Source organism: Schistocerca cancellata, chromosome 5 (assembly GCF_023864275.1).
Source record: "Schistocerca cancellata isolate TAMUIC-IGC-003103 chromosome 5, iqSchCanc2.1, whole genome shotgun sequence".
In the NCBI taxonomy this organism is placed as follows: domain Eukaryota; kingdom Metazoa; phylum Arthropoda; class Insecta; order Orthoptera; family Acrididae; genus Schistocerca; species Schistocerca cancellata.
Window position 1 is genome coordinate 496460934 of NC_064630.1, and position 26347 is coordinate 496487280.

The window sequence follows — 26347 nt, forward strand, 5'->3', positions numbered from 1 at the left end:
ATAATGCAATACTATCATCTGAGACAGCGTTTGCAGAAATCGCATGAAGCCATTAAAATTTGGTAATTCAAAGGTTCAGCCTGAAAATGTATATTCACTCTCAACTATTAACTTCTGTTATTTAAAGGATTTTGAGATACCATTGTGTAATTGGATTATCTCATTTATCTGAGATCGCCGATGTATTCAGACTTGCTTTAGTACTTGATATGAATTATTATTGACGCTCGAAAAGCTGTAAATGGTATAGTGGAAAGCGTTGCTGCCTCTGGATCACGGGGTCCCAGGTGCGATTCCCGGCCGGGTTGGGGATTTTCTCTGCCGGCGGAATGGGTGTTTGTTTTGTCCTCATCATTTCATCATCATCATCATCATCATCATCATCATTCATGACCGTGGCTAGAGTGGACTGTATAAAAATTGGGACTTTGTACGGGTGCTGATGACTGAGCAGTTGATCGCCTCACAAACCAAACACCATCATCATCATCAAAGAGCCGCCTTTCAGTGTGTTTCAAAGTCTGCGATTGCTTGGAGCATATCTGGCCCTCCTAAGCGATCTAAGCGTCTTCTAAACATAATTTTCTCCATTTACAGCGAAGTCTTTGTGTCCTCACCAGGGTTCCATAGCAAAGGTCGCAGCCTCAAGACCGGTTGCGGCGCTTTGACGACCGTGGGGCTGACCACCAGCGCTCAGCTGTGCATGTAAATTCACCACTTACCAATATTATACGCCCTATTATCTCGCCTAATTACGTGTAACTTTACAAATTGAAATAATGCCCCTTTTCATTCGGATTTTTGTTAACGGGGTAAGCCGCAATTGGAGTTAAAGGAAACTGAAATAAAACTGAAATCAATAAAATTAATGCACCGGTGGGTTGTTCATTATCAAAGGATTCTGACTGTGTAAACATTTGGCAAGATATTTGACTACACAGATTTTAGGTGATTCTAATGTTCTTTTGGTATGCTAAGTTCTGATAGGGCAGGGGTTTTCTGCTATCACATAACGAAAGAGGCAAAATGCATTCCAGCCTAGACGGGGGAATCGGGACGGACCAACAACTGTTTTATCCTCTGCAAATGACGTCGTTTGATTGCGGTATGCAGGAGCGTGAGACCATATCCTGCACACCCGGTAGTTGGAGGTTTCTTGACTTGGAACCGTTACTTCTCAAGTAGCTCCTCTGTGTGCATAACGAGGCTGAGTGCACATCACTGCAGTCGTCCCAGCAAGGAAAAATGTCAGGCAGCAATGAATACTAAGAGCGCGACCAATGGATTGCAGTTAGACATGCTGACCACTGAGCTGCGATGGCGGTCAGACCTATAATATTTCCTCAATAATAAATGACGAAGATCCACAAAATTCGTACGAAACACATAGATCAAAAAGTCAGTATAAATTTGAAAACTGAAGAAATCACGGAATAATGTAGATACAGAGGTACAAATTGACACACGTGCTTGGTATGACATAGGGTTTTATTAGAACCAAAAAAATACAAAAGTTCTAAAAATGTCGGAAAGACGGGGTTCATCTGATTAGAATAGCAATAATTAGCATAACAAAGTAACACAAAGCTAAGATAATGTTCTTTACAGGAAATGCTCAATATGTCCACCATCATTCCTCAACAATAGCTGTAGTCGAGAAATAATGTTGTCAACAGCACTGTAAAGCATGTCCGGAGTTATGGTGAGACATTGGCGTCGGATGTTGTCTTTCAGCATCCCTAGAGATGTCGGTTGATCACGATACACTTGCGACTTCAGGTAACCCCAAAGCCAATAATCGCACGGATTGAGGTCTGGGGACCTGGGAGGCCAAGAATGATGAAAGTGGCGCCTGAGCACACGATCATCACCAAAAAACGCGCGCAAGAGATCTTTCACGCGTCTAGCAATATGGGGTGGAGCGCCATCCTGCATAAACATCGTCCGTCCCAGCAGATGTTTATCAGCCAGGCTGGGGATGATGCGATTCTGTAACATATCGGCCTACCTCTCACCCGTCACTGTAGCAGTTACAATAACAGAATCACGCATTTCCTCGAATAAAAACGGCCTGATAACGGTAGATGTGGTAAATCCAACCCATACCGTGATTTTCTCGTCGTGCAGTGGAGTTTCCACGACAGTTCTAGGATTTTCGGCAGCCCAAATTCTGCAGTTGTGGGTGTTTACAGACCCTCGGAGCGTGAAATGAGCTTCGTCGGTCCACACTTGTTACTCAACCAATCGTCATGTTCCGCCATCCTTTGACACGCCCACACGCCAAATGCCCTCCGCTTCACTAAACCTCCAGATAACAGTTCATGATGCCGATGGATTTTGTACGGGTACCATCGGAGGGTAAGCCTAAGTGCCAACCAAACAGTAGTGTATGGAATGCCGGTGCGACGTGCGACTGCACGAGCGCTAACTTCCACGGCTTAGAGGAACCCGCTACAGTCTCCATTTCTTCTTGAACTGTCTCAGCAGTATTACGCCTTGTGCTCGGTCGGCCACTACGGGGTCTATCGTGTAAACAACCCGTGGCTTCGAACTTCGAAATCATTCCCGCCACAGCTGCATTTCTCAACGGACCTTTACCCGTTCGAATCCCCTTCCTATGGCGATAGGATCGTAACGCTGAACTAGCACATTCCCCATTCTGATAATACAGCTTCACTAAAAGCGCCTTTTCAGGTAACGTCAACATGCTGCGACTGCTGGCGCATCTGATTCTCTCTCTCATTTCAGCTCCTTTTATACACGATTGTCATGCGCAGTCACTGACGTTTGCTGTCCAGCGCCATCGGTCGGACATATTGTGAACTTTTTCTTTTTGTTCTAATAAAACTCCGTGTCATTCCAAGCATGTGTGTCAATTTTTACCTCTCTATCTACATTATTCCGTGGTTTATTATGTTTTCAAATATACACTGACTTTTTGATCACCCGGTGTATTTCTTAAGCCAAACCTAAAATGGTAATGAAGTATTGTCTTCTTCGGGACCAATTCAAAGACGTTGGTCACCGATCTAGGAATAACTTTCTCGTATCGATGTACTTTAACCACCTGTTTCAGTGTCTGTTTCTTTTTTTTGCCGTACTCGATCTGTGAACCTGATTGTTAATAAGATTTTGGGTCTTCACGAAAAAACATATACAGAGTGCTGTGTTCTCCGTGAACAAACTCTACGGATTGACTGATGAGACGATATGGAACAAGAAAGGTATAATGATCTTATGTCCGGAAATGAGAGGTTACCTTGGTAGATACCATTTATTCAATCATATATTGTTACTGAGACTGCAGTTTAATACGCGTTGTACCATGCAGCCAGTTACAGTACGTGTTGAAAATTGTTTCAATGTGCTTCAATGCACATCGGTCAGGCTGCATCCGAACAGTGTCAAGGTCAACATGAATTCGCTGCTCCTGTGTCCCCACATCTAGATCACAATACTTTTGAGATGGCCCCATAACGAAAAATCGCACGGGTTGAGATCTATGCAACAGCACCTCCTCACCAAAACCATCGATCAGGGAAGACACGATTGAGATGCGTTCAGACGTTAAAGGCTAAATGGACTGGAGCACGATCATGTAGCACCACATAACGCCTAGAATCATCAATGACACTTATTCATCAACGGCACCTTTTCCAGCAGGGGAGGCAAAATTACCCGAAAGAAACACCGATAGTACTGGCCTGTTAGGTGACGTGGAAGTAAGACTGGTGCCAAAATACGGCCGCCTATTATCCTGGCGCACTCATTCCGTCTACAGCGGCGCTGACGAAACTGGTGCAGATGATTCTCTGTCACCACAGCATGGCGATTCTGCATACTATCCCACAGATGATTAGTATGAAAGTTGAAGATACCATTCGGCGTAAAGGTGACCTCATCTGTGAATAGGATGGATGACTCAGATCCCGGAATATTGGTTGTCTGATTAAGAAACCAGTGAGAAAACTGTTTCCGATGTGGAAAGTCTGTCGCTAGTAAGCACTTCACACTCTGTAAGTGATAAGAATAGTAACAGTTTTCATGGAGAATATTCCACGCGATCATATGGCTTACCCTGTACTGGCGGGCCATCTGCCTGATACTAACAGGGTGGTCGCCTTCCACAGTTGTAATCACATTTTCCTCCAAGTCTGGTGTCTGAACGTCCTTCACGATTTCCTCCTTTCTGAAACGACCCCGTCTCAGACAAACGGCGAAATACTGTTGCAGACATGGAATGCTGTGCTATCGGCCGGGATAGGTCTCCTAATAGAACCTTGCTGCCCGCCTCACGTTGCCATTAGCCTTTCCGTAAGTAAACACCACGTTGGCAAGCTCTGGATTCGAATACGAAACCACCGGGTACAACACTGTATCACGTCCACTGCAAGATGATTCAACAAGAGAAGTGAATTGGACACCACATTACCAATTACTATGGCAGGTGAGGGTGCTAGTGAATGACATATGAGGAACAGTACCACCCTCCAGGAAGAAAGCAAGCATACTGTGACTGCATGATACAGCACGTATAGGACCGCACTTTCTGTAACAATGTATGATTGAACAAATGGTCTCTAGCATGGATGCCGTGCATTTCCAGGCATATGTTCATTAGATCTGTTTAGTTCCGTATCTCTCATCGATAAATCCCTAGAGTTTGTACACGGTGGAAAAAAATCACCCTGTTTATTTAATTAAGTTATGGTGTCTTCTTATGGAAGTAGAGTTGTGCTATCCTCTCCCGTCCTCAATCTATCCACCGTAACTTTGAACACAAAGTAAAACCAAGTCTGGAGTAGGAGATGATTTCTCCGCTTTAGGCACGGCCAGAGCAGGGATTTGGGCATGGATACTTCTATCTGAGGCACGCAGCTGGGAACGCGGTACCGTGTAGGGCTGGTGCCTGATGGAGTGGCATACCCGCCACATGGCAGCGTCCAGCGGGTTGCCGCACCGCCAGACGCGTGCAGCTGACACTGTTCGCCGTCCGCTGCAGTTAAGAAAATGGTTCAAATGGCTCTGATCACTATGGGACTCAACATCTTAGGTCATCAGTCCCCTAGAACTTAGAAATACTTAAACCTAACTAACCTAAGGATATCACACACATCCATGCCCGAGGCAGGATTCGAGCCTGCGACCGTAGCGGCCGTGCGGTTCCAGACTGCAGTTAAGAGCACGCCACGATCACCGGACCCAGCCGGCACTACCTCACATCCTATCCGCAGCTCGTGGTCTAATGGCTAGCGTTGCTGCCTCCGAATCACGGGGTCCCGGGCTCGATTTCCGGCCGGGTTGGGGATTTTCTTTGCCCGGGGACTGGGTGTTTCTGTTGTCCTCATCATTTCATCATCATCATTATCCCAGACAGCGAGTATTTGGCCTGTGTGAAAATTTGGACTTCTTACCGACGCTGATGACCGCGCAGTTGAGCGCCCGACAAAACAAACATCATCATCATTATCATCATCATCATCATTATCATCACCTTCACTACTTTGCATCCGCGAAGCCACGTGACGACGGCCACTTCCCGGTATTGCAGGATCGCCTCCTGCGGCTCTCCGGCAGTGTGCCGTCGAATCTAGCACCGAGTGTAATTCCGAGCAAACAACGAGTTGCTAATGCAGCAGTACCGGCCTACGTCGACTCCACTGCCCCAACGAGCATGGCGACAACCGATTCCGACCTTGGGGAGTAACAGATGGTGGGAGACTGTGTCCTTTCTCTCTCACCTTCGGGGCGATAACTTGTATTCTTTCGTAGAGATTCAGTTTCTCTTATTCACGTTTTGTTGTTGCTGCCTATAGAAATAAATTCTATTGTTAGATGCTATGTGGGAATTGTCTTGTTTTCTGCGTGCACCATCGTACAACGGAATACTCGATGCGGTTTCATCTTTAAACAGGCTTCGTGTTGTCCAAGCAGAGACATTGATTCTTATTTTCTTCCCCAGGTGATTCTGTTTTAGTAAGAATAAAAAGTAAAAGTAGGCAATTACGAGTGCAATGAGAAAATTTAATTAGCTTTGTGCAGTCTCAGATAAAGAAAAAAAAAATCATTTGAAGTATATTCTGCTTGACGACTCTAGAAAAGTATGCGCTAGCTACCAGGAGAAGACATGCAGCATGTGGAGTACTTTAGTCACTAAATTCGGTTTTGTTTAATTTCGTTTGTAATCCGCTGCTACGAGGAAGGTAAAAGGAATTACTCTGTTGGTTATTAAAACTGTCAAAACCACCACAAAGGGTAGCAAATAACGATATTTTGTGCATTGTGTGTGTGTGTGTGTGTGTGTGTGTGTGTGTGTGTGTGTTTGTACACAATTCTGGGTATACGTGGACGAAATTTATTACACAGATCAACCTTCTCTGGTGAGCGATGTTCTGACAATCGCTCGGGAAGTCAGATGTTTTCATCAGGTGAGGCAGATGAAGTACGTACTTGGCAAGGAATTACGAACACTCTCTGTACTACGGTAGAACAACGCCGGCAGCATGCGCTCTTGATTATATTTCTGAAAGATACCTTCACAGAAACCTCGACTAAGGGCGAGCCAACGACCGTAACATTAGATTGCCCAGTGATAAAAATTTAATGTTAAGACGTTCAGCGACCGGGCGGGCCGTGGAGCTGTATCACCTCGTCCGAGCTGGAACACCATGATATAGGAGCCAATTTACCTTTAAAAATTGGCACTGTCAGTGTTTGACTGGGTCAACTGCAAATGCCCTAGATGTAAATTAAAAGTAACTATATCGTCCGACCTGTGACTAAACAAAAATTTTAATATCTGACAACACAATACGGCTGCGGAACTCTACATCAAGGCTTTGGCATTTATCGCATATTCATTAATGGACTTTTTGTCTCGTTGTTTTGGTGCAGGACTTCTTCAGTTGCTTTTTTTTAGATCCAGATGCCTTCGGTAATATTATATTTGAGAAGTTTCTAATCGCTTCATTTCGTCTGCCCTGTCGTTTATGTTTCGAAGTGCAGTGTAATGCTCCCGGTGTAGTCTATTAAGGCTTATATATCTGCACGTTAGCAGCTGAAGTAGACTGTATTAAAAATAAAAAAAGACAAAGTGAATAACAGTACACTTTTAGTAACGCACAAAACTATAGTATACTTCAATTAACGTAAATTTAGTACAGAAGAAAATGGGTCTATGATTGAATTTCAGAAACCCATTATCAGTTTTCTTTGTCTCTGAGAGCCATGACAGTGCGATCGTTAACATTGTTATCTTTCATGAGACCTATGCCAATTCCCCTGATTATCTCTCGGGGACACACGGCGTCCTCGTTTATGAGAAAGTCTGCAAAGTTCGGACAAGAGCAGTGACTCTCCCAGAACTAGGCATGGGACACTCGATATTAATTGCAAGTAACTTAGTTAAGAAATATTTTCTATCTAATAGTTTACAAGTAAAATGCTGGGTAATTACATTTCATCTCTGAAGGCCAGCCGTTGTGGCCGAACGGTTCTAGGATCTTCAGTCCGGAACTGCGCTGCTGCTACGGTCGCAGGTTAGAGTCCTGCCTCGGGCATGGATGTGTGTGATGTCCTTAGGTTAGTTAGGTTTAAGTAGTTCTAAGTCTAGGGGACTGATGACCTCAGATGTTAAGTCCCATAGTGTTCAGAGCCATTTGAACCATCTCTGAAGCCAGCGATGGAAAGGAAACAGCGCATTTTGTGACAATGCCTTCCTTTATAAACTAAACTAAACTTAAGTATTTGTTCTAATTTACGAGTAACTAACTAATCTAATTGACATAACTTGTAGAGTCGATATTTATATTCATCTCTTACAGTTGTGAGGTTCGCATAGCGTAGTTCAATTGCTTAGTAATTGCGAGTTTCACTTTAACCATTTAAAGTTCTTGCAAACTGACTAAGATAACACCACAGTAGTTTCCGCTTTCCACGTGAGCAGTCGCACAGGTAAAATATAGCGCGTAAGGGACACTTCAATGAGCCCTTACACCAAGAGATAGCAGAAACCGCGAAATAGCTGTAGCTGTTCTTTTTCCAATCGTTTGGGATTTTGCGTGTCTGTGAATGAGGGCTGGTATGGATTTGTCCGACAAAATCAAGGGGAAGGTTAAGTGCAGTGTAAATTTGTTTAGGCTTCCGCGGCCTGTTATTGACGTGTTAGCGGTTCGCCCTCGTTTCGGGATCTTCGATCGAACGTCGTCCAGTGTTTTTCCTGAAATTTGGAGAGGAAGAGATGCTAGCATTGTAAGAGGTTACCCTCCATTGCATCCAAAGTGGATGACAGTCAGTCTAGGACACTGCAGATATTGTAGCATACAGTGTCGTACCTGGAAGATAGAGTAACAATTATCACATGATGTCCCATTCACGGTGTTTCAATGTAGTAAGCGCTTTTATAATCACATGAAGGAATGCGCTTACGATCCGTCCTAAGCAGTTCCCGACAGTTTAGTACCGTTCTTACTGTTGAGGGGTACGAGGGCATTTTATGTGCAGTGTTTGTACATATTAGGGGATCTAAATTTTTAAGTGTTGTATTATACCTTATAGCAATTTGGTAGATATTGTTAACTCCTCGGTTACAGAGTTTTTTTATTAGTATAAGTCTGTACATTTTGAAAACTGCTTACACATTGTGTGGACGGTTAAGGCTTATTCTTTATTTCATCGATCGTGCACCATCTTGTACCTTGAAACGGAAGGTCTTCAACCATGGAACACGTGATATTTGCAAACGAACTTAGTTCCTTTAATGTTAAACAATTCCCTTGTCTTTAAGAAATAAATACGTGTAGGTTGACAATACTCTTTATTACAAAATGGTTTTAATTTGTAGCTGATATCTGATACTACTTCTTCGTAAATTTATTTCACTCACTGATTATTGGTGCGTAGTAGAATAATAATGTAACATATGGACTATTAAAACCCATATTTACAAATTTTTTACTGCAGCACTATTAAATTTCTTCCCATGTAGATGATCATGTTGCACATTGGAACAGTTTCTTACATGTTAAAACCTTACGTTTCTGGAGTACTTGTCGTAACTTCAGAAAAAGACTGCAATAAATTTAAAGTCGATGCCTTCATTTCAACATGTAACAACAAAATATGTTTCTATTAGAGGGTTGGCTTGTGACGCAATCCTAAAAAGTGTTTCACGGTAGAAAACTTTCCCCAACTGGCTTTTACTTGTCTTTAAATATTTCAAGTGTCCATGTCTACTTACTACTAAAACCGAAAAAATTCCCTTTCCCGTGACTCAAGCAGAACGTATGTACAATGCAAACCCAGAAAACTGTTGCAGAATGAGATTTTCACTGTGCAATGGAGTGTGCGCTGATATGAAACTTCCTGGCATATTAAAGCTGTGCCAGACCGAGACTCGAACTCGGGTCAGAAGAGCTTCTGTGAAGTTTGGAAAGTAGGAGACGAGGTACTGGCAGAATTTGTGATGATCTGGTATTTGCAAAACCAAGTTACTTTCCAAGTGCTGCAAACTGAATCAATGGAAAAAAAATTCCGTCACACTGATTATGATGGGCAATTTATGAAGACTAATTAGCCACACGAGTACTTTCGAAGTGAATACCAATAAAATAGTTATCATAACTGCTATTTATAAAACGATTTACGTAAATTTACTTCAGTGAATAATTGTGTGTACGTAGTTGTACCGTATTCGATGAAACTAATATTTCTTGCGTGATGTTAATGAACTAGAACACTATGTTGAATGTGTCGTGTGTTTGGAAATAGTCCCCATAATAAAGCATCACGCCCCCCAAAATTGTTTGTTTCATTATTATTCAGTCTTGTGCTATTAAACTTAACAATTCGTTAAAATTATCGTTTCATTTCTTGAGTGACAAGAATTCATTCTTGACATTATCCTCACTGAAACGCGAATATATGTTACAGTCGTTTTTAGGTACATCAGCTATAAAGTATGATTCATTTCCTACCCATATCTACCAGACAGCGAGTCCTTTAGACTGGAGGCTGCTTATAGAAAATTCATGGCGCTTGAAGCCTAATGTCATTTACTCATAGCGACCTTTCTTGTTTAGCAATGATTTCGTACATGATCAATTATAATAATAATACTTGATCCACCGTTAATCAAATTATTTGTAGTATATTTTATTGCACTCATGAACCGAATGATTTTAGGTCCCAGACTGGAAATCATGATTACGAGCATTTCACTGAAATGTTGTACAGGCGACATTAGTTGCATACAAATTGTATGTAATGTGGCACATTTGCGTTGTATATAGGACAAGAGTAACGGTATTGTATTATTTGATTTACTCACTTTGCATCTTTGGTACCCATAGGTCAAGTACCAACCTACTTCTCGTGTTTTGTGTTTTCATGGTAGTTGGCGTCAAGTAACGAGTCTGACAGGACATTACTTTAAGCCACACTTTCCTAACAGAGACAGTTTTTCATTTCCAATAAATTTGTTTTCGTTGGCGTATTGAATAAAAGGGAAATTTCTTTGAACTTCAGTAGATTTTCGTTACTAAAAACGTCGTCACAGACTGACATACCAAATTTTGGAAGTGCGGTATTTTGGGGTGATCGATTGCCATGCGCAACTGCGCAAAGTAAGAGTACCATGACAATAGCAGTTGCCTGCTTTTTAGTTAACATCCACTTTTGACGGTCAGCTACATCACCATTCTTGTGGCTAGCACTAAAAACCTGGCAACGAAACATCAACAACTTCAATTGTCAATTAGTAGTTTCGCCAATAAATCTAGAAGATTTGTAATATTCTTCAGCGGGAAAAATCTACCTGATTATATTGCTCATAAGGTAGTTTAGCGGGTTTATAACCTACTGCCAAAGGGGTAAAATGTAATTTTTACATTCAAAACATAAGGTTTGGTGTATTTTAAGCAATTTTTAGTGGTTTTGCTTGAAATTAAATAAGCAAGACTGAATATCGCACTTTAGTCTGAATTAAAACGTTGGCAGTGTAAACTTGTTTTGTGAAGTTCTCGTGTAGTTCTCTGCATTCATAGTGGTAGTCGTGGTGAGATATTAGGTGACTGTGTTCTGTTCTCTCTCTTACCCGCCGCGCATGGTAGCGGGGGGTCTCAGGCGCCTTGCCATGGTTCGTGTGGATCCCCCCCCCCCCTCCGCGGTTGGAGGCTCGAACACTCCCTCCGGCATAGATGTGTGTGTGGTTCTTAGCGTAAGTTAGTTTAAGTTAGATTAAGTAATGTGTAAGCCTAGGGACCGATGACCTTAGCAGTTTGGTCCCATAGGAACTAACCGTCATCATCATCTCGTGTCGTTAGCTGAAGTGCCTAATTTGACACATCTCACCCAAATTTGTTAACAGTACACAAAAAATGGATGTTTGCGATGGGGTGAAACTTGACCATCAAAAAAGTAATTTAGTGTCCGTCAAAAATAAGGGCTACCAGAATTCGTATGTTCGGGGTGCTCGCAGTGAGAATTTGCACTCACTAATGTGATCGTAATGACATATTTGGTAAGTGTGTGGTGTTTCCTGCTATCTATACTGACCAGAAACATGTCGTGTACAGTGTGAACAGTGTGGGATTTTTTTGTTGTGTTTTTCGTGAGGCCAAATTTGCCAATAATAAATAAATAAATAAAATAAAGCATTTCCGGCTAATCGTAAGGAAAGTCTACTACTTGTATCTTGGTTGTAAAGTGGTAAATATGGACAGGAAGTGGGCACAAGCCATGTGTTGCAATACCTGTTCTACAATCTTACGGAACTCGCTACGTGGGAAAACATCAAGCATGCTGTTTGCTGTTCCCACGATATGGGGAGAGCCGACCAATCTTTCTCCAAATGATAATTTTGTATGCTTTCTCCCATTAAGGGCACATGCAGCAAAAGTGGACTACTACTTATCCCGATATCCCTTCAGCTATTCGCCCTGTGCCAAATTCTGAAGAGCTCTCTGTTGTTGAGTGGTACTTAAGATAAGCAAATAAATTAGTGAAATCAAAGTGAAGTAGAAATTAGAAAATAAATGGAAAACTTAGTTTAGTTTAGAAGAATTACAAACTGACAGAGCAGCAGAGCAGAAGAGACAATGACCGTGAAGTCAGCAAGTTCCACATAAGCGGACGCTGTCGATTCAGCCGTCAGGGCATCGCCTGACCGGCTCACGTGTTTCTCAGTCGTCACATGTGATCAAAGGCCCTCGCCTACATTCCAAGAGCCAATGACGGACGTTAAGAAGATTCTTCGAGAAGCTTTTCAATGTGACAGAAGAGGCAATGATCGTGAAGTCGTTCACCTCCAGTAAACTGAAGTGAATAAATACGCGAGACGCAGTGGGCCCTACAGACGAAGGAAGAAAAGGAAGAAGAGCAGTAGTTTTCAGTCAGTTTCGGTGCTGAAGATCGTCATGCAAGAAGAGACTACATCATACACAGACGCACCAAGTCCGCCGCTGTAATGGAATAGCAAGCAGCAGCCTCGGCGCCAGAAGACAGAAGTTAAAAGGTACTTGAAGTCTGATTTTTACGTACCCGGGTGACTCGTGAGGACGGGAAGGAGACGGCCTCACATCAGCAGTCACCTGTGAGCTGGGATGAAGATCTGACAGCCGAAGACTGGCAAGCGGGAGTCCGTTGTTCGAGTCCAGGACACTGGACCGTTGCTTTTAATGTCACCAAAGGTTGTTTTGGCTTTCCTGTATGCTGAGTCTGTCCTTCCGACAATCATATCTTTTTCGATGTCTTCACATTTTTCCTGCAGCCATTTCGTCTTAGCTTCCCTGCACTTCCTATTTATTTCATTCCTCAGCGACTTGTATTTCTGTATTCCTGATTTTCCCGGTACATATTTGTACTTCCTCCTTTCATCAATCAACTGAAGTATTTCCTATGTTACCCATTTTTCTTCGCAGCTACCTTCTTTGTACCTATGTTTTCCTTCCCAACTTCCGTGATGGCCCTTTTTAGGGATGTCCATTCCTCTTCAACTGTACTGCCTACTGCGCTATTCCTTATTGCTGTATCTATAGCGTTAGAGAACTTCAAACGTATCTCGTCATTCCTTAGTACTTCCGTATCCCACTTCTTTGCGTATTGATTCTTCCTGGCTAATGTCTTGAACTTCAGCCTACTCTTCATCACTACTATATTGAGATCTGAGTCTATATCTGCTCCTGGGTACGCCTTACAATCCAGTATCTGATTTCGGAATCTCTGTCTGACCATGATGTAATCTAATTGAAATCTTCCCGTATCACTCGGCCATTTCCAAGTATACCTCCTCCACTTGTGAGTCTTGAACAGGGTATTCGCTATTACTAGCTGAAACTTGTTACAGATCTCAATTAGTCTTTCTCCTCTTTCATTCCTTGTCCCAAGCCCATAATCTCCTGTAACCTTTTCTTCTACTCCTTCCCCTACAACTGCATCCCATATGTCTCTACAAATACATATGTCACTCTCCAACATGGACTGACTCACAGAAGACTGAGGAGCAGCCAGAGATAAAAGAGGGGAACATCTCCACGAAGTGACATCTACAATGGATGAACGAAATCAAGATCATTGGAGCAAGTATATGCTTGCTGTTTATGGTTGGACGATCACTAGAGATGTTCCAGGCCCACAATACAATGTTTATTTCTCATTCACATTATATAACAGTGAACCTTTACAATCACTTTGAACTCGAACTACTTCAGCACACTTTTATAGACTTTTCTTATTCAGCATACTCGATTTAACAAGAAAATTCACTTTTACTTTACGAAGCACGAAAAAAAAACGTTTAATTTTATTGTTGAGTATTATCGTCGTGAATGTGTAGAATATCTCTCTCGGAATATCCCCACTTGGGCGTGGTGGACAATACCCTTGCCCCCACGTACGTCTGATTTAACACCCATGGACTTCTGTGTATGGGGTTAAATTAAAGGCGGAGGTTTTGTTCCTCCGGTTGCGAGAAACTTCGAAGAACTGTGGCTGTGGACAGTACAAGCAGTTTTCACGATACATCAAGACCCTCCATACGGTTTGGCAAGATAATGATGACAGATGGGACATTTGTCGTGTTACAAAAGGTGACGAAATTGAACATTTGTAAAACATACTTGAAGATACACTGCATTCATTGCGGTACAGAACATTTCTATTAGTTGTTTACCTATTTCACAATTAAACGTTATTCCCATATAACTAATTTATAAGCACCCTGTAGTTTAAGAATATATGTAGGTATTATACCTGTCTTGCTGTGGGAAAAATGTATGAATGTTTGAATGAAAATGTTTCTAGAAAAATAAATATGTAGATCATAGGTGGATATTAATGACAGAAACAAGGTGGAAATGATATATCGAGTCATCTATCTGCGCTTCAGACACCACTATCATAAAGTTGCGTCATCTACAAAGATAATACGAGGGTTGGAACTTGAATAGTCACAACTATTTATTTACAGCTCGTACAAAATAGATATGTGTTACAAAGTTTTACTGACCTTCAAAGTAGTCACGAGCATTGTGTATAATCCGTTTCCAGCAATGTGAAAGTCCTAGGATACTCTTAGCAGTGCCAGTTGCGTTTACAGTTCGAGCGGCGCGGTCTATTCCCCGACGAACTTGTAGCAGTTCTGAAGCGAATACCGTAAAGTGTTTCCTTCAGTTTAGAAATCGAGTTGAACTTACAAGGTCTTCGGTGAGGGGAGTGCAGTAGGTGGTATAGCATTCAGCAGCCGAATCAGTCAAACAAATCAGTAACAGTTTGCACTGTGCGTACTTGAGCATTGTCCTGCAAACTGATGGTCAGGTCCTGCAGAAAGTGTCATCACTTCTGCCTCTATGCTGTTCATTTTTGGAACACAACCTACGACCAGCTTATTTTGTACGAGCTGTAAATAAATAGTTGCCACTTTTAAAGTTTCAATCCTCGTATATCAAACCATTAAAGTTACAAAATAACTGTGGAACAATTTGGCATAGTTCGAAACGGAAAGTAATCAAACAAAATTACATTTAACAGAAAGTGATTTACCAGAGTATGTCAGTGTATAGCTTAAGCAAACAAAATTACATTTAACAGAAAGTGATTTACCAGAGCATGTCAGTGTATAGCTTTGAAGAAGTGATGGGAGCTAAGAAGAAGTTAAGGGGTCTCTAAATCCGAAAGGTACTAAGAAGAAGAAGACAAACGAAAGAGAAGTGCGAAATAGTGTGTTGTGTGCCTGTTTGTGTGTGTGTGTGTGTGTGTGTGTGTGTGTGTGTGTGAGTGTGTGTGCAAGAACATAAACAACATCCGTGCTTTTGTTACAGAAAGTGTTCGGACAGGTGAAGTGGAAATACGAGGGAAACCGCCTCTCGTGTTTCCCGAGAAAAGAGGAGATGCGTACCACCTGGCGTAGAAGTGGGTGATTCTTCATAGCGTGAGATAAATGAAGGTGCGTTTCGTTTGAAGGAGGAAATGCGGGAGAGGGGAGCGGCGCGAGTCGTTTCAGGGCGTGCTTCGCAGAGACAGAGATGCGGGAGCTTCCTACAGAAGCCATCTTCTGGAGTGGTGCTGTTGCTTTAGATCTCGACGTCTTGTAGAGTGGACAGCGAAATCTGCAGTTGTTCCTAGTAACTACATTATTCTTTTCACTCTATAAGTGATCTTGCGAAATATTCTTAGACTCCTGTCTAATAATTCCTATTTCAAAGGATGCAGGTACTGAAACTTATGGATATTACTAACCACCAGGTTAGCAAGTCACGATCGCAAAATAGAGACACAAGTTATTGACAGAAGAATGGTAAAGTTCGTAAAAGCCGGGGTAGATCTGTTTTGTGCAACGGAGAAATGGAGGAATACGTGAGGTTCTAGCGATCGTACGACTTATCTCGGAAGATAGACTGAAGTATTGGAAACCACCCGTTTGTATCACTTGCAAATTTAGAGAAGGCTTTTCATAATCTTCACTAAAATATACTGCTCGAAATTTTGAAGACTGCAGGTGTAAAATACAGGGAGCGAAACAAGGCAATGGAAATCGACCTTATTAAATGACGCGATTCTGAGCGAATTAGATAAGGAAACGGGACATTACGAACCGTAGGTACGTTTTGCTATTTGAGCAGTAAGTATGAAGTAATGTAAGTGGAGCTTAACTTTATTTATAAGTGGAACGCGGACGACAAACATTTCAGTCAAAAGGAAAACAGAAGGTTAGAAAATGTGGTACTACTGAAGAATGATGAGAATTAGATAGATTGAGAACTAACAATGGGGCACCGAAGTGGATGGGGAAAAATATATATGTAGCACGACTTCAATGAAAGAAGGAATCGATTGACGGGACCCATACTGAGGCATCAAGGAATCGTCAGTAAGTTAATGGAAGGACGTATGTGTGTGTGCGGGGATGCGGCAGCTGGTTGGAAGCGGAGGAGGGATACAAACTATAGAGGGGACCAATGACTGAATACTGTAAACTCTTTCAAAAGGATCGTTCTGATGGTTTCATACGGTACTACCCATAGTTCGATTAGCTTCTTACTATTGACGTGTTATAATTAGCGTCGATGATGTGCCAGACATTGCACTTAGTTACAGATTATTTACTGAGCTTTATTTTGAATAACGGCTAACAATGTATTTACGTACTGATTCCTCAGCAAGCATGATCTGAGTTACACTTAATAACGAGGCTGCTGTGGTCAACGTTGTTCACAACATTCTTCAACAAACTGTTTTTAATTTTTATTGATATCAAGACTGCGAGAAAGTTATAGACAACGTAATGCACACATTTGTTCAGATGCGAGTGAGCAATGGGGTGTGATCGATCTCGTATCCGGCTATCAGCGACTGGAGACAGCGAATCGTTTTATCACCTGACTCTACTCCCAAAGTTTAGGTCGCCCCTCTGACGTGAGGCGCTAAAAGCTCTCGGTTGGCTCCAAATTATTCGCTCTGAATTATTCACGAACCGAAAATGTGACTTTAGGCTCCGAGTGATCCAGAAAAAGGAAAGGAGTCTGAATGTTTTATGAGGAATTGTAAAACTGTGTTTGGCTGACGGAAAACTTCTTCACGAAAGAGGTGTTACTGACGGTATCATGAGGGAAAAGTTTCTTTTACATCGCCACAAATTATGCAGATAGTGCAACGTAAGAGCATAAGGAAAGTGTTTCTCGAACAATTTTAATGGCATTGTCCTTTGTGTGATTAAATTCTCGTACAAAACATTCCCCGTAACGCATTCGAAAGCTTACTCATCATTGCAAGGATTTTTCTTTGAAGCAACAAAGACAAATAAAATTAGTATCAACTTAAAGCGAATATTCAGCGTCATTTTGACTGTGTCTGTGACGTGTATAATAGTAGTCTTTGTACTAACTGAAATGGTGTGACATGTGTCACAATTACATGACTCTGTCTTGCTATGAGGACATATTTTTTTTAAAATTTTCTACTCTCTTTTTAGTATGAGGCAGCTATGGTGGTACGAAAACAAACATGTTTATCGCACAGTGTGATTTCATAAGACGTACGCTTTGGATCTGAAGATGGCAGCTCCTGTCGAAATTATTAATCCAGTGTATCTAAACGCGATGAAGGCAATAAAAGCTTTATATCTGAAGCTATCTTTACATCGGATAATAAAGGTCTACCTTTCAGGGTACATATTCACTATAATGATACTAATAATAATAGTGGAAAGTAGATTCCAATATTTACGAATCCAAGAACTACCTAAGGCGACTCAGCCATGCACTTGATACTGATTTCATCCAACGCCGAATGTAAAAGAAGTTTTTATTTGATTATAATTGTAACTATTAAAAAGAAAGGTTTATACAGCCACTTTGTTAAGGACGATGAAAATACAACATTACTGCGATATTTCTAATCTGTCTCGATAACGAAATATATTTTGAAAATTAAACTTTCCGAATCGTTAGACCACGTCGTATTCCTCTTCAGATCTATTGTTGTTGTTTTCAGACCGAGAAATTGGACCGTAGATCGGTGTCAGCTGTCCGGATTAATCACATTTCTTTTCACATCAGGTCAATGGCCTTATCCAGATACGCTGAAAACAGGTCGAACAGCTGCTCGAAACATGCACCGCACTGATGTCGCGTGTCTGTGGAGGAAGTGCCATGTTAAGGGAGCTCCCATGGGACCTTTGATTGTAACCTAAGTCACCGTAGCAAGTGCGGTCTCTATACGGACCACAGCATTCGATTATTCCTGACGCCCTCCTCGAGGGCGATGACATCTTCCGTCAGGATACGTGACCGTGGCGCAAAGACGGAACTGTGATACAGTAGTCTGTGGAGGATGATAGAAAACTCACGCTGATGTCTTGGTCACTAAATTCGCCTGATCACAATCTAATGGAAAACATCTGGGGTGCCATTCGTCGTCAGCCCTGTCCATACAAACGACCGGCCCGTAATATACGGATATTGTTTCAACCGTGCCTAAAAACCTTGTACCATATACGTACAGAAACTCTCCAATGACTTGTTGAGGCCTTGGCACACAGAATCGCTGCTCTATTGTCTTCCAGAGGCGGCCCAACACGTTATTAATCATGCTTTCATTGATCGCTTTAAATATAATTTGAAAGAAAATATTAAATCTGTGAGCCGGAATGTTAATGCTAGGATATTTCTTTAGAAAAGGGAAGCTCCGATTTCCTCCTATGCTTCGCAAGGTAAGTAACATTGCATAATTTGTTTATGTATCTAATAATGTGTGTTAGAGCGTGTTTATGGTCCAGCCGTAGGAATATTTGTTAATTACAAATTATTTAAATATAAATCTAGTATTTCGAATGTGATTTATGTTTGTAAGTGTACGTTAGCTTGGAGACGTGGAGGGAGCGCTCTAGCTAATCACAGCGCTCGTTACTAAGGGAGGCGACTACCAAAGTTCAGGCAGGGCGGCAGTGCTGTACGGGACACGACATGGGAAGGGCTGGACGCGACTGCACGACGAACGCGGAATCGCGAGAGGGACTTGGAGAGTGTCGAGCGGTTTTCGCGTGGTCGCGGCAGATAGAAATATTTCGTAGTGCTTACTTGTGCAGTTCTGAGATTTCCGTGGCTTCTACAGTGAAGACGTAGTGTGCGTTCAGAAGTGAATATCTCGTTAAACAAATATTTAAATCTCACTATTATAGGTGTAAAAATTGTTGCGAATTTAATGCAGTTAATAAATTCGAAGTGAGATGAGGTTACCCCATCATTGTTCGCCAAAAATGTACTGAAATAAGAATCTATTGCGGAGATTAATAATGTCGTATCGTTCGGCACTGGGCACTAGACTTTGTGAACTGAGATTACCGTGTTTAACATTGAATGTGGTCGCCCTACGTTTGGTGCCAGTAATGTTGCGAATTTAAAAATTGATATACAAATGAGGTTTCACGAAAAATATATTGTTTAAAGCATTAATATACGAAAATATTTATGTTTATTATATGATCACCAATTTAAAAGCGTAAAGGAAATTGGGCATGGGCACGACTCAGTAACTGAGCAACTGATTGGGACGTGGAGGGTAGAGGGGACGGAAATAAATAATCCTTTTCATACCATCACTTGATGGAGTCGATTTTACATGAAGGTACGTGCGGTGTATGTGATGTTGGTTTAACTACCGTAATGGCAGTCACAACCTGGCCGGCTTATCTCGTTCCTTCTTCCCGCCCTGGCGGCTCGCGCTCGGCGTGTATTATCTGCGGGGTTTATATTGTAGAGGCGGTGTTACCGTAATATTTAGAAACTGAAACAGGACAAGGTAGTGCAGTCGAACCCTTAAAGATTCAAGCATCGAACTGCAAGGAAGATCCATTCCACATGGCATGGGAAGTACGCATATAGCAAAGTGGCAATATACATCTTAATAAATGCAGGAATCTGCCTCGCAGTCCGACGACTGAATTGAGAATAGGTTGGCATGCTTCTAGAACGCAAAATCTTTGTCTCCTCTCTGTCTTACTCTTTGGCTTCGTCCTCAATGACTTCTCTCGTACAGTCGCTGCTGCTTGGCAATTTTGTTAATAACCCCTCACCATGTCCTCCAGGACGATAAATTTCCCGTCATATCGTCTTCATCATTGGTGTGCTTAATATATAATCTCACCAAACAAACGACCGACCCCGCGTAATGACGCCTCCCAGACTTCTTACAGGATAGCACGGGCGTCCCCAACCCGCCCATTCTCTCTAACGTGAGCTACAGGGTACGGCCGAAAGAGAGCTGTTGAGAGGAACTTGATGAACGTAAGGGAACCTAGTGAAGTGGCAGTGTCAGTACTGACACCAACTGTTTCCAGAAGACTGAAAGGACAAGTAAATTTCGATCTGAATAAAGATCGGTATGGGTTCAGAATAAGTATAGGAACACTCGAGGCAGTCCCGACATCGCGACATATCTTGTAAGGTAGACAAAACAAAGGCAAAACCATGTTTATAGTACCCGTGGATTTACAGAATAACCTTCGAAAATGTTTACTGGAATATATTCTATTTCATTCTGAAGAAACCACGAATAAAATATAGAGAGCAAAGTTATCTACAACTTGCACAGAAACTACACTGCAGTTATAGGTGTCGATGGACTTCTAACGAAAGAAGTGGTGAAGATGGGAGCGAGACAGGCTTGTGACATCTTCTTGATGTGATTCAGTCTATACACTGAGGAAGAAGTATACGGAAACAAGAAAAAATTAGGAAAGTGAATTAAAGTTCAGGTTGAAGAATTAAAAACTTCGAGTTTTGCCGATGACAGTTTGGTTCTGCCAGAGACAGCAAAGTACTTGGAACAGTAGTTGAACGGAATGGATTGTACCTTGAAAGAGATAGTTTAAGCATCAGATTAAGTAAGACGATGTCAACACAATGTGATCGAATTAAATGAGGCAATAATGAATGATCTGGTTTAGGAAATGAGACACTAAAAGTTGTAGACAGGTTTTGCTACTTATGTACCAAATAACTCACGATGGCCGAAAGCGAGGGGAAGAAAGACTGGAAAAAGCATGAAAATTGTTTCTAAACGAGACATTTGAAACCATGGAATTTAAACCTAAGTCTTAAGAAATATTTACCGCCTACGCTTCACTCTTGGACAATGCTACACTGTAGGCAAACAGTTCAGACAAGGTAGATCAGAAGCTATTGGTATGTGGTGTAACAGGCGAATGGTGAAGATTAGACAGGCACTCCAGCTAACTAATGAAGACTTGCATTGAGAAGAACAGCAATTTATTAAAAAGTTTGATTTATGAAAGGATCGGTTGCTGGGACACACCCTGAGGCATAAAGAGTAGTATATCAATTGGGAATTTGCTATACAGTTCAAGTTTTCGCCACTGGTCGCCACTTATATCAGGATGCTACAGTCGCTGGCAATGGCAGGAATTTAAAAAAAAAATCCAAGAAGACATTGGTCTGAAATTCCAGCATGCAAGATGGTGAAAATTTAAAAAGATTAAGAATCGAACATAAATTCGAAGAAGCTAAAGAATTCAAAGAATCTGAGATGACAAAATTTGCACTATTGTGTTTTGTAAACGCTTCCCACTCTCCTTTCTCCTCTCCTCTCCTCTCCTCCGAACTTCTCCGATCGCATTCCAGTCCCATACATTAAACTGAAGCAGCAATTACAGTTACAGAATTGCCACGTTGACTCTACTCAATAGTACCCACACAACAAAACTTTTTGGGCCACGTTCAAAATTATTAATCTAAAAGAAATATAGTTTCATTATCATTAACGTGTAGTTGGACATTTTCTTTTGTTTTCAGTGCTATTCGTTATAACCACAAACTGCGGAAACTGAACCCTCTATTAATTTTATAATTGTGCGATTTTTATATAACATAGAGGACACTTAGTTTCAGGTTTCCTGTAACATGGCAACAAAGGCGATTTATGAACCAATTATTATCTGTAATTGAAGATAAAATGTTAATGCATGGGTAGTTTGTTGTAGATTGTTGTGATCTGTCATGGCATAGTACCTGATTTTCCTTCTACAGGCAACATGGGAAATTACTAAAACAGGACAAACAAAATTACAACCCTTAAGGGAACGTATAGAAAAATGGTAAAAGAAGTAATAGCTGGTTCTTCACTGAGGAAAAACACTAATAAATACGGATTCCATTTCAGAATGTTACATTCATTCTGTCAAACGAAAACTGATTCTTCTGTTAACAGCATGCGTAGTTAAACATAAATCTACAGTTTACTTAGCTAAGAATTCATTATTTTATGTTAAGTAATGGATGTATACTTCAACATAAAATAATTTTTAATTTAATGCTATCATTCACAAGAAACTCAGTGCATCAATACGTAAGAGAATGTTAAATATAATACTTCGATAGTCTTTTACCATCACATATCAGGGATATCACATTATTCTCGATTTCGGACCCTAATACAGCTATGCTTAAAGTAGGATGCAAAACACCTCACCAGATTTTCTCACAGGAAAATTTCCGAAAGAAGGCAGAACAGGGATACTTAAGGAATGTAACATTAAATACAGAATTTATAAAGCTACATTAAATCATCGCATTTAATGTTGTGTACCATACTGATTGTGCAGTGGTAAGTGTTACGTTTCTGGACATATGATATGAGTGCTTGAAGTGGTCGCTATGACATTGTGGTGGTCACCAGGACATCTTCCCTCTCTTCCGCGTTATGTATATTTTAAGAGAAAAAGTTCGTCATTTACCTACGTTCTCAAGCTTCTATGAATACTTTTGAATGTTAACGAATGTTTCCCCCAAATTTTTTAACGTTCTCCAATGTTTTGGAATGTTTTCGGTAGGCTGTAAAGAAGTCATTGTCAGATAAAGTTATTTCAAATCAGGGTATTGTTGAATACTTCATTGGAGTTAAGAGTATTGGGGTGAATATAATAATAATAATAATAATAATGTCGTGTGACCAGGGCCTCCCGTCGGGTAGACCGTTCGCCTGGTGCAAGTATTTCGATTTGGCGCCACTTCGGCGACTTGCGCGTCGTTGGGGATGAAATGATGATGATGATGATTAGGACAACACAATACCCAGTCCCTGAGCGGAGAAAATCTCCGACCCAGCCGGGAATCGAACCCGGGCCCTTAGGATTGAAATTCTGTCGCGCTGACCACTCAGCTACCGGGGGCGGACATTGGGGTGAATTTTTGAGCATTTCACAGTTCTTTTTAGCGTGACATACTAACGTTTCTTCAAGTTTTTTAAAACTTTATTTTCCTAAAATTCACGAATGTTCTCCAATGACAGTGAGTGTTCGTGGGAAAAAAAATGAAGATTAAAACCATGTGAAGCGGGCCTAAATAAAGGAAACGATGCCGAAGCGGCGGTACAAATGTATGAAAACTAAACATCAGTTGACTAAGTACAATTATTTCGGGAAAGCAGTACGTCAGTGCTTACATTCCGTTGAACTCATGTGCACGAGAATAAGTTATTATTTTGTCGCCGTATCTGTTTGCACCGGCGTTGTTAGATGTCATTTTATTTCATACATGATTAATCAAGAGCGCTTTTGTGTATCTGTCATGATGAGATCGTCTAGTTACTGACACAATTGAGGGGTATCGTTAAATATGACAAACTGTTTCAACAGTTTATAGATCGGCATATCCGTAACACAGCGGGATTATGAGGTGGTATAATCATGTATATGGTGGCTGGAATCTGTAAATCGTAGGAACAGATTGCCTGGAAAAGAGCAATGAAGTCTAGAGCACTATTAGCTACACGGTAAGTATACATGACTTATGATAAGTTAGACTTTTCTCTATTCCCAACAACAGCATCACGCATCCTAAGTACACATTTAAATTATTGTGTCTTCCTGTCTCCATATTACTGTCAAAATCGAAACCACAGTCGCAGGGTATTTAATTTGACTATCTGGCAATATTTGACCGCCAGGGAACATACGTTTATTTTAGGTGACGTTGTTTTCTTGTATAGATTTATACCACCACTGTTCGTAACACCAAAGAGGGCCCTCAGCTCTGTCCAGGTGTCTTATGAAGAACTTGTCGACGGTGTTCAGCTTCTCCACACGACGGCACGTTGCCCACTACCATTGATCAATTTGGCAGACGTAAAACCACATACCTCTCCTCCTGAGCTAAGGATGAAAAGCTGAATAGTTGTGCACAGGGCAGATGCTCTGTAGCCTAATCAATTTTCGTTTTGCATTCACCCCTTCGCCACAGTTCGTAGCTATAGTACAATTCTATCTTGTTACAAGGTCCAGTTAAAAATTTGAAGGTTTCATTCTATTATTTCAGTAACTATCTGTACACGAATGATAATTACCCAAATAACGTAATGTATTGACATCTATTCCGTGAAAAACTGAACTGATCCATATTAGGTTGAAACTCACCTGCTGGACTAACGTCCTTTGGTCTAGTATACTAGACTACCCGTGCATGATTCAAGGGCTTTCGATGGTTTTACATCAGAACTACACAAACATAAAAAGGTAGACGCAGTTTTCAAATGTAGGAGACGCGGAACAGTTATTAACTGTTATTCCGTCATGGGCTGCCCATATGTGCAGATTATGGGCTACGCTTGCCTCTGGTACCAATACGCAGTCTTCAGTACAAAGTTTAAATTTTCTGTCAAGTTCAAAGCGTTTCGGAGCTACAAATGTGTATTCTCGGACTATATTTGATGTTTGTGGATCTGACGTCTGCTTCGGTTTACCATCTAGCAATTGATAAACAATACGGTTGTTACCTTTACGGGAAAAGCTTAAGTTTATGTAAAAACATACGAAGTGGAAATAAATGGCGTACTGAGGAGACGTGAAAGTGTACGTGGTGACAGTGGGAGAGGGGAGGCGGGGGAATAGGCTAGGCTAGGCTAGGATGGAGTGTATCATGGTGTTTGTGAGAAAGGCGGAGCTAGCCCGATCAGTACAACTGACGGAAATTAATAGCTGGTGTCTTATAAAAGGAGTACCGCTAAACTATCGAAGTTAAGCAACGGAAAGTAAAAATACAAGTGCTAGGAAAGGTGGTGTCAGCTGCTCAGAACAGAGGAAGGGAGAAGGAATGAAATTTAATTTCCTGTTGACAGTAATATCATTAAGGGCCAATTCGTTGTAAAGGTATTTGACCATAGCCTCTCAAAGGAAGCATCTAATATTTGCTTCAGTGAATTAGTGAACTCATGTAAAACCTAAACGTGGATGGCCAAATGGAAAATTTTAACGCCGTCCTATAGAATGAGAGGCTATTGTCTTCCCACTGCGTCATTTTACGAGGTGAGAAAAGTTATGTGATACCTTCTAATATCGTGTCGGACGTCCTTTTTCCCAACATTTGAGCCATGCTGCCTACATAGCCGTCGATAACTGAGAAAATGTTGACGGTGTAGGATTTCGTGCACGAACTTACCTCTCTATTATGTCCCATAAATGTTCCATGAGGTTCATGTTGGGGGATCTTGGTGACCAAACCATTCCCTCGAATGGTCCACAATCTTCTTCAAACCAGTAATGAACAATTGTCGAACGGTGACATACAACATTATCATCCATAGAAATTCCATCTTTGTTTCGGAACATGAAGTCTATTAGTGGCTGCAAATGGTCTCCAAGTAGCCGAAGGTAACGATTTTCAGTCAATGATAGGTTCAGTTGTATTAGAGGACGCATTCTATTGCATGTAAACATAGACCACACCATTATGGAGCCCCCACCAGCGTGCACAGTGCCTGTACAGTCATAAAGCATCGACTGCACACCGACCAGCGCAGCGCGGCGGAGCCTAAGCAACAAGGTGCTAACCCGCACGCCAACGGAAAGAGCAGGCAGCACCACATCCCCTGGAGGACAGACTTCAGCGCTCCCCCTCAACGCTGACGTAATTAGCTGCCCCTCGCTGGTCGTCCCTATTTCTGTAGCAGACATCGAGAGCATCATACTGAGTAACAGGAAGACATACTTAGCCTGCGATCTACGAGTCGTAACAGTACGTAAACCTAAATGCCTGGTGGACGCACAGGGACCAAGTTAAGTTACGTTTCTTTTCATTTTAGTAATGAAAAGTTCTATTAATTTGAAAGTGTTTTGAATAGATGATTTTGAATTCCTCCCTCCTTATTTATGTCGTTGCTGACTTCCACAGCAGCTGATAGAACAGAGCCTCGTTGACAACTTGGATTCACAGCCTCGTGCGGTCTGCGCGAAACACGAACCGATTAGCTCTTACCAACTGAAAGCGGTACTCATTCCAAGCAATCCACGGTTTTTCAGTCGTCTAGAGTCCAAACGATATGGTTAGGAGAGTTGCTGCAAGCG